This window comes from Hippocampus zosterae, chromosome 11 (assembly GCF_025434085.1).
Source record: "Hippocampus zosterae strain Florida chromosome 11, ASM2543408v3, whole genome shotgun sequence".
Lineage (NCBI taxonomy): Eukaryota > Metazoa > Chordata > Actinopteri > Syngnathiformes > Syngnathidae > Hippocampus > Hippocampus zosterae.
The window spans coordinates 9,127,456-9,139,163 of record NC_067461.1 but is presented as its reverse complement, the minus strand read 5'-3'; the positions used below and the strand labels follow the sequence as shown (position 1 = coordinate 9,139,163).

Genomic DNA, 11,708 nt, shown 5'->3' with positions numbered 1-11,708 from the left:
CGTGCAAACAAAACATGTAAAAGCACATAAATAAAAAGTAGCTTTCTAGAACACAAAAATAACAAAGAATGCAAGTACAAGATTTTTTAAATGCTTCGAAAGACACTCGTATTGGTATGTTTAAAGAAGATCGGTTTTAACTTCAGCGTTTACATTTGGGGCAAACATAAGTTATGTCAGGAGCTTATTCCATTTGTGTGCAGCATAACAGCGACATGCTGCTTCGCCGTGCTTGCTTTGAATTCTGGGCTCCACTAATTGACCTGTTTCTGCACCCTTACTGGGTTTATATTCAATCAGCATTTTTAGGTGAACTCTGGTGGATTTAAAAATACAGTACATATTGTACCTCGGGTCAAAAGTTTCCAACAAGTCGGGAAGTCACTGCTTTTGTAATGTCCAAATGGGGAGCACATTGTCGGTCATTTTCAGTGTGGTTGAATCTGTGATTGGCTTTGTCATCAAATGGAACATAATATCCCAAAAATTCTGCTTATGTTGTTTGTTTGCTAGTCACTTTTGAGAAGAATAGTTAGTGGGAGAGGTTGTAAAAGTCACTAGATATCGAGACCAAACCTCTCAAAGTTAGCTGATGAGGTCAAACGCGATGGATCGATGGACATTTGCTAATAGCTTATTGGGGATTTCTGTGAACTGCACCACCCTTTACGAGGCTTGTGTCTCTTCTTTCAAAGTTCCACAGATTGTTGACATCCATCGTAAGCATTCTGACCTTTTAGGTTGGAATGTAGAAACCGTTGGAATGGGGTGTAATTGGATATGAGCAGCAGGCTGTTATGAAAAAAGAGAAAAAAAGGAGAAAGAGAGCTCATTAAAATGCTCCTCCTGTTGCTACTTGACACACTACATAAGAACTGGACACACAAGTACATTCTTTGCCAATTGAGGAATACCCCATTTTCTGTGAGGAGCATGTATTCACATGTAGTTAAAATAACACTCATCGATCACCCTAATGATTGCTCTCAAATTACATAACATCCCAAGGTTGTATGAAACAGCTTCGGAAAATAATGTGTTTTCTACATAAGTATTGGCTGTTTACTAATCACCGTTTGCAGCCTCCCCGGAGATTTCCTCCCACACGACTGCCACGCTGCAGCAGAGAGATTATTTGTTTCACTTGGACAAACGAGCTCGCATCTCTATTATACTTCACTTCTCACCGGAGCTGCGTTTAAAAGGAAGCCTCCAAATTACACATTCTATTAAGGGGTTCGTTGCAGAGTTTCCTATTGGAGGGATGCATCACAAATAATGTGTGCGCATGGGAGCTTCATCTCTTCATCTCAAAGTCAATCAAAAAGATGATGATGTGTGAAGTCAGCATGACACGGCGAGGAGGAATCATGATTGTCGCCGACTGGAAAAAGTGATTTCACAAGAAAGATGGGGTGTAACAACACCATTGCATTTATACAAAATGAGAACATAGCGAGACTTTTTTTTCTCCCCTTACATTGATGTATTTGTTGACCTTTCGAAATCCCTTCCAAATTATTTTCTATATCGCCAAACTGCATTACAATTCCATCATCTGAATTCAGTTAAACACTCTATGTTTCTTTCCTGTTTGCCTTTCATTTTACCCTCAAAAACCTTGAAAAAAATGCCCAGCGGCAACGATAAACCAAACCTAGCTCTACACAACAACACAATCCGAAATGGATGGTTAAGAAATGCGGAGCGCTTTTATTTATTTTTTTCACTGCCTTTTATTGCTTCGGCTATCAGGGTCAGTGAGAGCACACAGAAAAATATGACACGGCAGCTCGACTAATTTTCAATCCTGAGCAAAGAACCGATGTGTTTTTCACAACGACAGTTCCTCGTATCTTGCCTTCCACGGCCCAAAATCCACTAGTGTCATCATTCACCTTTTGAGTGGGAAATCACGTAAAGGATCATGTGTTACTTTACATTGGAAATGAAGCAGTGACACAACTATCACTGTGCCAGTGCAGGCCCTGAACTTAATTGATCCGCTGCGCTAAATAGCGGTCATGCGGCATTTTGGAAACACCGGATGACTCAAAACATCAAGGTGGTATTTTATAATCAGGTACACACACACTCACAGTGTGGTTTGGTTTACTGCAACATGTCAGCAAGTGTCAGGACCAGTCTGTTCTTTTAGTGGTTGTGATAAAGGCTATTACTGCCGATCACATAAACAACAGAGTGCTCTCTCTTCATTGAGTTGGTTAAAATTGTAAAAATGTAATATTATGAAAATATTACCTATCCATTTTTTTGGCTCTTCATTGGCTGCCCATCAGTTCAGCCCACCTCTTGCCCAAAGTCAGCTGGGTTGAGATAGTAAAGCCACCTTACACCACTTGGCTGTTTAGAGAGAGGGATTTTGAGGTATGTTGATCGAATCATGTCACAGAAATAAATGACCTGGAAAGTAGTGGAAAAATTGGCATCATACTGCATGTCCATTTCAAGGAAGCTCCATTCGCTACAGTTCCAATAAGTAACAAATTCCGTTGTGCAGTGAAAGAGGCATTGTAGTTACTTTGCACACTGACTTGACTGGATGGACCAGGGAGCTTGATGCTCTCTCTGTGTGCTGAGCTTCTTCAGGTGTCTGCCTCTGTGAGATAAGATGGCAGATATAAAAAAATATTAATAATCAGCACAGAGCAGGCTTCATCTTGGGGGCGCGTGTTATTTACCTGCCACAATGCATCTCGCCTTGAATCTGTGAAATTAGCGTGTGCGGCTATTAAAATAGTTTATGATTGATTGACAGCAGCCTTGAAGGAAAATGTGTTCCGTTAGATTAGACCTACTACTTTTACATTTGGCGAACATAAATAAACACCATTCTGTTGAAGTAAATTGCTTATGATGCCTTTGTAGGTGCTGTTTACAAAACCCCACACAGGCCAAAAACTGTTCTTTCCTGGAGTCAACAGACAAGTAATTCAGGATAACATTTTTATTTTCACAACTACACTGCTGTGACAGAGTAATTTTCCCCTCAGCAAGGCGCCATCTAATCTACAAACCACTTTTGAGTGTGTTTTTATGAAGTCTGCTCACAAGCGTGGTTAGAGAGCGATTTCCTAGCCTATTTTCATTGTTTGCTATGTCCTAGTTTTCAGCGCTCGCAAGCGTCAACTGTACATCTGGCTGGTTCTATCGCATACAGGTCAGCTTTACACGATCAGGATTTTAGAGGCGATAGGTGATCACTGAGTGTATCAGCCAAATTATTGGTTATCAGTATAACGGTATTAGTTGAAATGTCTCATATGGTGCATCTCTACTCTTGAACATGTGATTTTTGGTACAGCACAAATATGACTTTTTTTTTGTTGTAAAACATTGCGATCGTGACAGTGATGAAAAAAAGGAAACGCGAACATTGCAGCTCATGAACACTATCGGATGCACACCGTCATCATCCACAAGCAACGACCAGAAAGGTTTGGATCCACTTTCAAACGTTTCAAACACTTTCAAGCTTCTTTCTTTATGAAACATTTTTTAATGCAAAGAGAAAATTATAAAACTCATCTGTTAGGGACGACCCCTCCCTCCAATCAGTCTGTAAATCAGGATGTACTGTATTGTTATATCAACTAAGTTCAAATAATAATAAATCTGTTTTGTATGCTTGAGAGAAGCAAAATTTAAGATGTATTGTTGATGGAAGTTACTGTTTTTCCCCCCACATTTGTATGTAAACATGCACATCAGGTGTATTTTTTCTTAATCAAATGATGTGTAAACCGTTTCTCTTTGAGGATAATGTAAGAAAGTTGGAAATGATATTAAATCGTTTTGGGATAATAGTCTGTGGTGTATTAATAAGCAATTATCAACATTATAGCTGACAAAAATGAATATATTTTTTTTTTACAAAAACAGGATTAGTATGAGTATCACGACTTATACGAATGCGATAATACATGCATCGATACAGGGTGAAACTAAAACAATTCTTTTGAAGCATCTGTATCAGAGCAAGCCACTCACCAGCGCTAAGAGCTGCATAAGCGTGACTGGCTGCCGCCACCCGCTTTGTTATTCAAAGCCTACTCCAAAAGCAAATCCACTTTAATTAGAATAGAAAAACAAGCGTGCATGACTCCGATTATGCATAATCAGGATGATTAATTCCCTGCGTGCGTTGCTTACTTTCAAGGTGAGAATTCTGTGCGGCCTAATGGATGCGTCACATAGGGGGGCGATTAAAAGACGTGCAAATGTGACAGAGCTGAACAACACTCAATGCAAAATACTGTTTGGTACATGAGAAATAATGTACATGAAAGCACCACGCTGTCATCGTTTCATTGCTCACGGTGTATTACCTGCAAATTACTAGTTTGTTGAATGTGTTTGGACTTTGATTATAAGGTGGGAACATATCACAGCGAGTGGCAGTCATTTGAGTCACGTAATTACGCTTGGTTTGTCAGAACGGTCATCAGCCGCATCAAAATCTTTTTGATTGGAAAGTTACTTGAGGAAAATGAACCAAGAGAGCTAATCCATGACAGTTTCTTCAAGAGTCCTTGAAATTTTACTCAGTGTTAACCACCTTCTATGAATATGATTTCATTCTAGGAAGAAAAATGTATATCTATATATATGTTGCGCGTCGTCCCGCACGCGGGCTGTCCTTCCGTCTGTCCCTTTTCAAAACGTACCTACTTCACCGCGCCGCTGCGCGCCGCCACTGCGCCGCTCAGGCAGTGGCTCACTACGATCGCGCGGGCATCTTAGCGAAAAATTGTTGTCTACCCACAAGCCTTGCAATGAAATTGTTAGTTATTTAGTAGAGCTAAACATCTCTTTATTTTCGCGATAAGCAATGAAGATGAACAAAAAGTTGAACCAAGCAACAACACTTTTGTGGGCCGAAGGCTCACCTTACCAGCCTTCCGCAGGAACTAGCCGATGAGCCGCCCGGAGGGCGGCGAACCAGCTAGTATATATATAATTTGATTCTGGCAATATTTTGTGTTTTTCCTCATAAAAATAGGACTTGGATTTTATTCTCATAACTGAAAGAATTTAATAAAACAAATGACAACAATTCTCATCAATTATTATTCATTAACATTTTCTATTATTCATATATATAACACTAATAAAAGCAAAACTAGGCGGCCCGGTAGTCCAGTGGTTAGCACGTCGGCTTCACAGTGCAGAGGTACCGGGTTCGATTTCAGCTCCGGCCTCCCTGTGTGGAGTTTGCATGTTCTCCCCGGGCCTGCGTGGGTTTTCTCCGGGTGCTCCGGTTTCCTCCCACATTCCAAAAACATGCGTGGCAGGCTGATTGAACACTCTAAATTGTCCCTAGGTGTGAGTGTGAGTGTGAATGGTTGTTCGTTTCTGTGTGCCCTGCGATTGGCTGGCAACCGATTCAGGGTGTCCCTCGCCTACTGCCCGAAGACAGCTGGGATGGGCTCCAGCACCCCCCGCAACCCTAGTGAGGATCAAGCGGCTCGGAAGATGAATGAATGAATGAATGAAAAGCAAAACTAAAACCAAGCACAAAATGAATAAAACTTAACAAACCCACTCTGAAAAAATAATTCAAACTTTTCCATTCAATTATATATATTTTAATTGCATTTTATATATTTTCAGTATGAGGTAAAAGGGACTTCATTCACATTATATTGCTTGGGGTATTTACTGTGCTCACTCATAATATTACAACTTGTTATTTTTTAATTCATAAAACATTCAAGTTTATTTCCATAAAATCGATTAAAAAACAAAAACTCATCATAATCCAACTTCATTCTCACAGCAGGCCAGAAAACAACAGCTCCGAAGCACACTAATCATGAGATTCTTTAGTTTAACAAGTACTGTACATTCATTTTGCAAAATCAAGCCTCCAAAGAGCCAAACTCGTCCTTCCACCTCAACTCGAGTTGGGGGTAATTATCTGGGCTTTGTGAATGCCTTCCTGCGAGAAGACTGACGACAATGTGACCTGGTGGTAATCAGCATGAAAATGGGCTCTTTGCTCTGCTCTGCGGTCTGGGCGGAAGACCTTGACTCGATGTGATGACGGTGGGTCCAATGAGGACGGAAAAGAGCACAAGCACCAGCCTTCCTCCTGTGTTCTTTCCATTAGGACATTACTGCTAATGGTAATGCTACCTCGGACGTTACCAAGCCGCTCTCCAGTGCTGCCTCGTACTCTGAAGAGCACAGTCCATTAAGAAGGTCAACAATAGCCTACGTAGAACAACGGATAATTAGTCCTATGCGTTGTGCCTTTATGTCCCAAAATATTTCAAAAGAATAAAAGAAGAAGACAAAAATTCGGATTTGATTTTAGTACACGTTTTTAGCTGCACAGAATAGCTCATCGACTTAAGTGTGTCACTTAATGCACTTTCAAGAATTACATGCACGCGGGATGGAGCCACGCTAAAATGGGGGCTGACAACTCTCGACCGGGGTTATAAAAGTTTAGCAATTGTCAATTAGAATTAGTTTATTTATTTTGCGTTTTGTTTTATCAATTTCGTTTTCAGAGTGGGTTTGTTAGGTTTTTTTAATGCGTTTCTGAAAGTGTTTTTTGTAAAACAGTACATAAAATGCTTTCCTTCTTGTTCTACAAGAATTTAATTCTGGCAACATTTGAAGTTCTTTTCTCGTAGAAATATGACTCTCTTAAATTATGAATTTGTGCCCTATTAATAACATTAATTTCTTTTTTTTTTTAAATAAATGTATTTTTTGTTCTCGGATGATTACGAAAGCATGTCAGAAGTAGGGTTTCAAAAAAGCTTGTGATTTTATTGTAATCAATTAAGTTTACTCATTTGACCTTCAGAGTCTTCCCTTCATAAATATACAACTTTATTCACAAATAATAATAATAATTCATTATTCTTGTAATTTACAGATTTATTCACATAACTTATTTTTTTTCTATTTTATCACATCATGCTAATTTCTTAACTTTTGTTGATTCATCATATTACGGTACATTTTTCACAAAAAAAGAACATGAAGCTTGTCGTACTACAATTTTTTTGTGTGTGTCTTGTCTTTCAAGAAATAATAACAAATGTACGTGTATCTGTCCAGTTGATGTAACACAATCCCTGGCTTAGCGCAGATGTGAGAACGGGCGTCACCTGATCCAACCTGGCGGTATTAGGGAAAGGTCGCGGTCTCTTTCGGGCTCAAGAGCTACAGTACTGGCTGGACCACAGACGAGTGCTAAACCAGCCGTTCGATTCAATTTGTGCTGACTAACATAGGAAAGTTCATTCGCATCTGCTTTCATGACTTCACAAGCCTCTATAGCTGCATTACACCCAGTCAGGCAAACAGTAAAAAACAGACAATACTCATATGCATGCCGCCATTACTGAGCAATCTCTGCATTGTAAAAACAGGCTGTGGGCAAAGCGTGTAAATAAAATCCTGCATGAGCTATTCCAGAAGAGTCAATAAAAAGGAGCTGGAAAGCATTTAGAGGTCCTCATTGGAGGATCTCATTGCTCATTCGGCCCTGGCGGGTTGTGAGCATATCCTAGCCAATCAATACAAGCACCATTAAGCTTAACAAAGCTGCTTTGTCTGTAAAACGGGCCAAAGATGAAGCAAAGCACTCTGGTACACCTGAGTAGCGTTCACACTGATATTCATGTGGTCACACATAACAATAAAAACAAAAAGCCTCTGATATACGAATGTGTATCACTTTTTTTTTTACCAACATAAACACAAGGGATGCGCCAAAAGGTTGTTATTTTTTATTTTGATTATTGCAAGATGAGCAGCGCTGTGAGGCTCATGTTGTTCCACCAACCCAAAGGAAAGGACAGTAAAATAGCACCGTAATGTAACATGCAAATATGCTAAGAGAATAAAAGCAAACATCCAAATGTAAATGTACGAAAGGTATATCATAGACACTTACTTATTGAGATAAATAGATGATAAGCATTTACATCTTTTCCCGATCACTTTGCCACATGTTTGGATGTGAGGAGAGAACCCCAGTGACGACAACTCCATTTTGTTTCAGCACCTAATGGCCTTACTTAGCCCCAGCTGCTTTTGTAATGGCTAATTGGTTGTCATGACAAACACTTGTGGCTCCATTCAAAGACTGTCACTAAACCCATCCCTGTGAAAATAAAACAAAGGAAATCCAATCCAAAGACAGGACGTAGGAAACATTTTTATGGACAGGTGCCTTTAAAAGTGATAACTTGTTATCAATTGTCAGCATGCCATTTATCAATTCTAAAATGACAATAAAATCCTGACGGATGGCTTACCACTTTCCCTGCTTCGATTGCTACCTTCTTCTTCTTCGAACAAATCGAGTTACCATTTCACCAGTGTGAAATAGCACTGAACTACAGCTCAGGTGCAGAGGCTTTTCAGTCTACCATAACGTTTTCTCGACTCAGGCTGCTGCCATGCTCTTATTTGTTAGCACACCAGCATGTTATGAATTCTCATTGAAATATTACTCGACGACATAGCAATCGATGATGCCATGATTGATCTACCTTAGCACTTCCTCTACTCTGGTGTCTTGCTATATTTTACTCAGTTTACAATAAGCATGTTAGCATTTTGCTAGCTTGATATGTATGAGCATACCACTTGCTAGCATGTTAAATCATTTTATCATTTCGAATTTTTCTAGAACCTGTTTTATAGGACAAGATGAAAAGTCTTTTTGAATTGTCTATTAGCGCTCTACTCGGGATGCTATCTTGATCTTGCTCTAGTCTACAGTATGTTAGCAGAGCAACTGCTAGTGTTTTACCATTCTATCAACACAGGATTTAAACATCTATTCTTGGATGCAGAACATTGTGAGTCAGCACATTTGAACTTTCTTTTTGTTTTCCTTATCGCTATTCATTTTGTCTGACAGACTACACAGTCAGACACTTGAAACACAACCAGTGCATTTTCATTTTTACCTTATATGTCACATACAGTACATTTGACAATAAAGTTTAAACCAATCCAATCCATGTCAAAGTAAGACGGCTACATATTTTTTAAGAGTATTTGACACAAACATGGCAAAATGAGAGTTTCTTCTGTCAGTCCTTTTGTATGGTTTCCTATGAATTCCTGTGTATAAAGAAAAACGTCTAGGGGTGTGTATAAAGGGTGTGTATAAAGCAAAACGTCTAGGGGAATAATAGTTTTGATGCCATTACATTGAACAGAGACAAAGGACCATAGTATTGGAGCAGTCGACCATTTGAAGCATCATCGTATTTGTTCCCAGACCTGATATGACTCAGTGAAATCGTAGCAATAACAACAATGTTTTCACAGTGGAATAAACCCATTTGATATCCTCTGAAACGATGTGTCAACACACAAGGGCATGTAGTGAGAGCCTTCAACAGCATCTTCAAGGTGCTCAAATGAGGAAGTCTATTTTCTCTGAGGGTCACAAAAAGTCTACGTCCCGGGATCATTTGAACTCAATCAATCAATCAGTCATTCACAGAGGACAAAATCCTTGAAGGGGTTGTGACTTGGGTTTGTCCTTATCACATTTATTGCTCTCGCTCACATTGCATTTGTCAATTTCAGGTTCGATTGGCTTCAAAGTCACAAAGGCTTTCATTAGTTAGGATAAAGTGCAGCTTCGGCATTAACTTCACCCACCTCGCGCTCTCTTCTTCTCTGAAGCGTATCTGTCCGTACGTGCACGTGCGAGTGTGACTGTGTGAGTCATGTAATTGCACGGGCTTGTGTGATTCCACCTATTTTTTTTTCTGTGACACAAAGAACCATTGATTTATACGCACTCACATTCTCACTCCCCTCTTCTCCCTCCACTAAAAACTGTATCTACATCTTTATGCTATCTCCTGGGATGGAAAATATACAATCTGAGACTCACTTTGCTCCATTCATTCCTTTTATGTTTTCCCTTTTATTTGGCTTGCTGATTGCCAAGGTTAGTGAAATATGTTATTTCATCCGTTTTCAGTTGAACTATGCCTGCAATTTAAAGGTGGCGCAGTCTCACAGCACACCAAATCTTGAGCGACTGGTGCAGTACTGTATTTACATTTAAAATTCTAATTATTGTGCATTACTTGGTGCTTGTCTCTACAGTATATCTCTCATGGAGTAAATAAATGAATCTCTTTTGACAAATTAAAATACATGTCTCCGAGTGCTGGCAACCGATTCAGGGTGTCCCCCGCCTACTGCCCGGAGACAGCTGGGATAGGCTCCAGCACCCCCCGCGACCCTGGTGAGGATCAAGCGGTTCGGAAGATGAATGAATGAATGAATGAATGAATGAATGAATGAATGAATGAATGAATGAATGAATGAATGAATGAATGAATGTCTCCGAGTGTCTTTGTTTTGTGACTTTGATTTGTAGAGAGCAAAATATATATGAATACTGTTTTAATTCTTTGGTGCTGTTTTTGTCTGTCAGATTATTGTCTTCTGCAGTTTATATATATATATATATATATATATATATATATATATATATATATATATATATATATATATATATATATATCAATCAATCAATCAATATTCCTCCCATAAATCATTTTTTATTGTGCTTACTATTTTTGTAAGTCGTTGTTATTAGTCTGAGCATAATTGTTGTTTTTCTAGTCTCTGTAGTCCCCCGCAAATCAGTCATGCATCAGCCACTGAAGGATATTTAAAATGGATATTTAATTTAAAATGGATATTTAAACCCTCAGATGCGCTGACCTCACAGCTTGTCAGGGTGCCAAGGGGCTTCCTGTTTACAACGGTGTGGGTTTTACATAGAGATGGAAAAAAAAAACAGCAGCTTGTGCGCTCTGTCTTGTGTGTGTCTGCTTTTGGCAGCTGCTCCTTGAACCATCAATCCCGCCGAAAACTCTTATCCCGTCACCACGGCAACCCTTTAAAGTAATAATAGTGTGTCTACGTGCACACTGTAATTTGTTTTTCATCAATTGTCTGCTTTTGTCCCTGCTGATGTTTTTTTTTTTTCTTGGTAAATGTTAAAATGTTTAGCAGGTTTATATTGATTGGAACGAGTGCGTGACCACGCTAATTGCCTCAAATGATAAATTAAATCAACAAATTAAAAGTTTGTGTTGTCACTTCAAATCAATAAGTGAAATAGCAGAGGTGAAGCTAAATCAATGAGCTTTCTGTGTTGCACTGGCAGACATTTGTTCCGATCCTTCATGTGCATCTGTGTGGGTGATGTGATGCGGAAAGAATGCCTATTGAAGACGATGAAAGCAAACAAAGCAGATCATCTGTTGTGCCTTAATAGCTCCAATATGTCTCAACGGTCATTATACTGTACTAGAAGTTTGGTTTTATCACAAAGTTCCCATAATCCATCTGTCGTGTTAGTCAGAAGACCATACTGCACTGTGCGTGTCTGCTCAGCACAACCTCTCCCTCTTTCAGTAATAACAAAAATACAACTCTTAGCATTTTTTATTTTTTTATTTTTAAAATAGAACGTTGCCACAGAAAACGCTGTAGGCAGATCTGTAACATCTTAATAAGCGCTTAACTTGTTTTACATGTACAGTTGATTTATAATTTGATGTTAATTTACCACTATCCTCATTACGGTTCCTCACGGTGAATATATTGCACTGCGTCATGCAGAGTTGTTTGGATAGCATAATAAACCTCATGACTGTGTTTGCAATTGATCT

The 11,708-nt window shown here is 39.1% G+C and overlaps 1 long non-coding RNA gene across 1 annotated transcript; it reads right to left on the bottom strand.

The window, feature by feature from the left end:
- Nucleotides 1-1,020: 1,020 nt before the first annotated feature.
- LOC127610212 (uncharacterized) lies at nt 1,021-10,133 on the bottom strand. The gene is made up of 3 exons (XR_007964769.1): nt 9,670-10,133; nt 2,456-2,620; nt 1,021-2,364 (listed from the first exon to the last, which is right to left on the bottom strand). It is a non-coding gene; the product is annotated as an uncharacterized LOC127610212 (long non-coding RNA).
- Between the last annotated feature and the right edge of the window lie 1,575 nt (nt 10,134-11,708).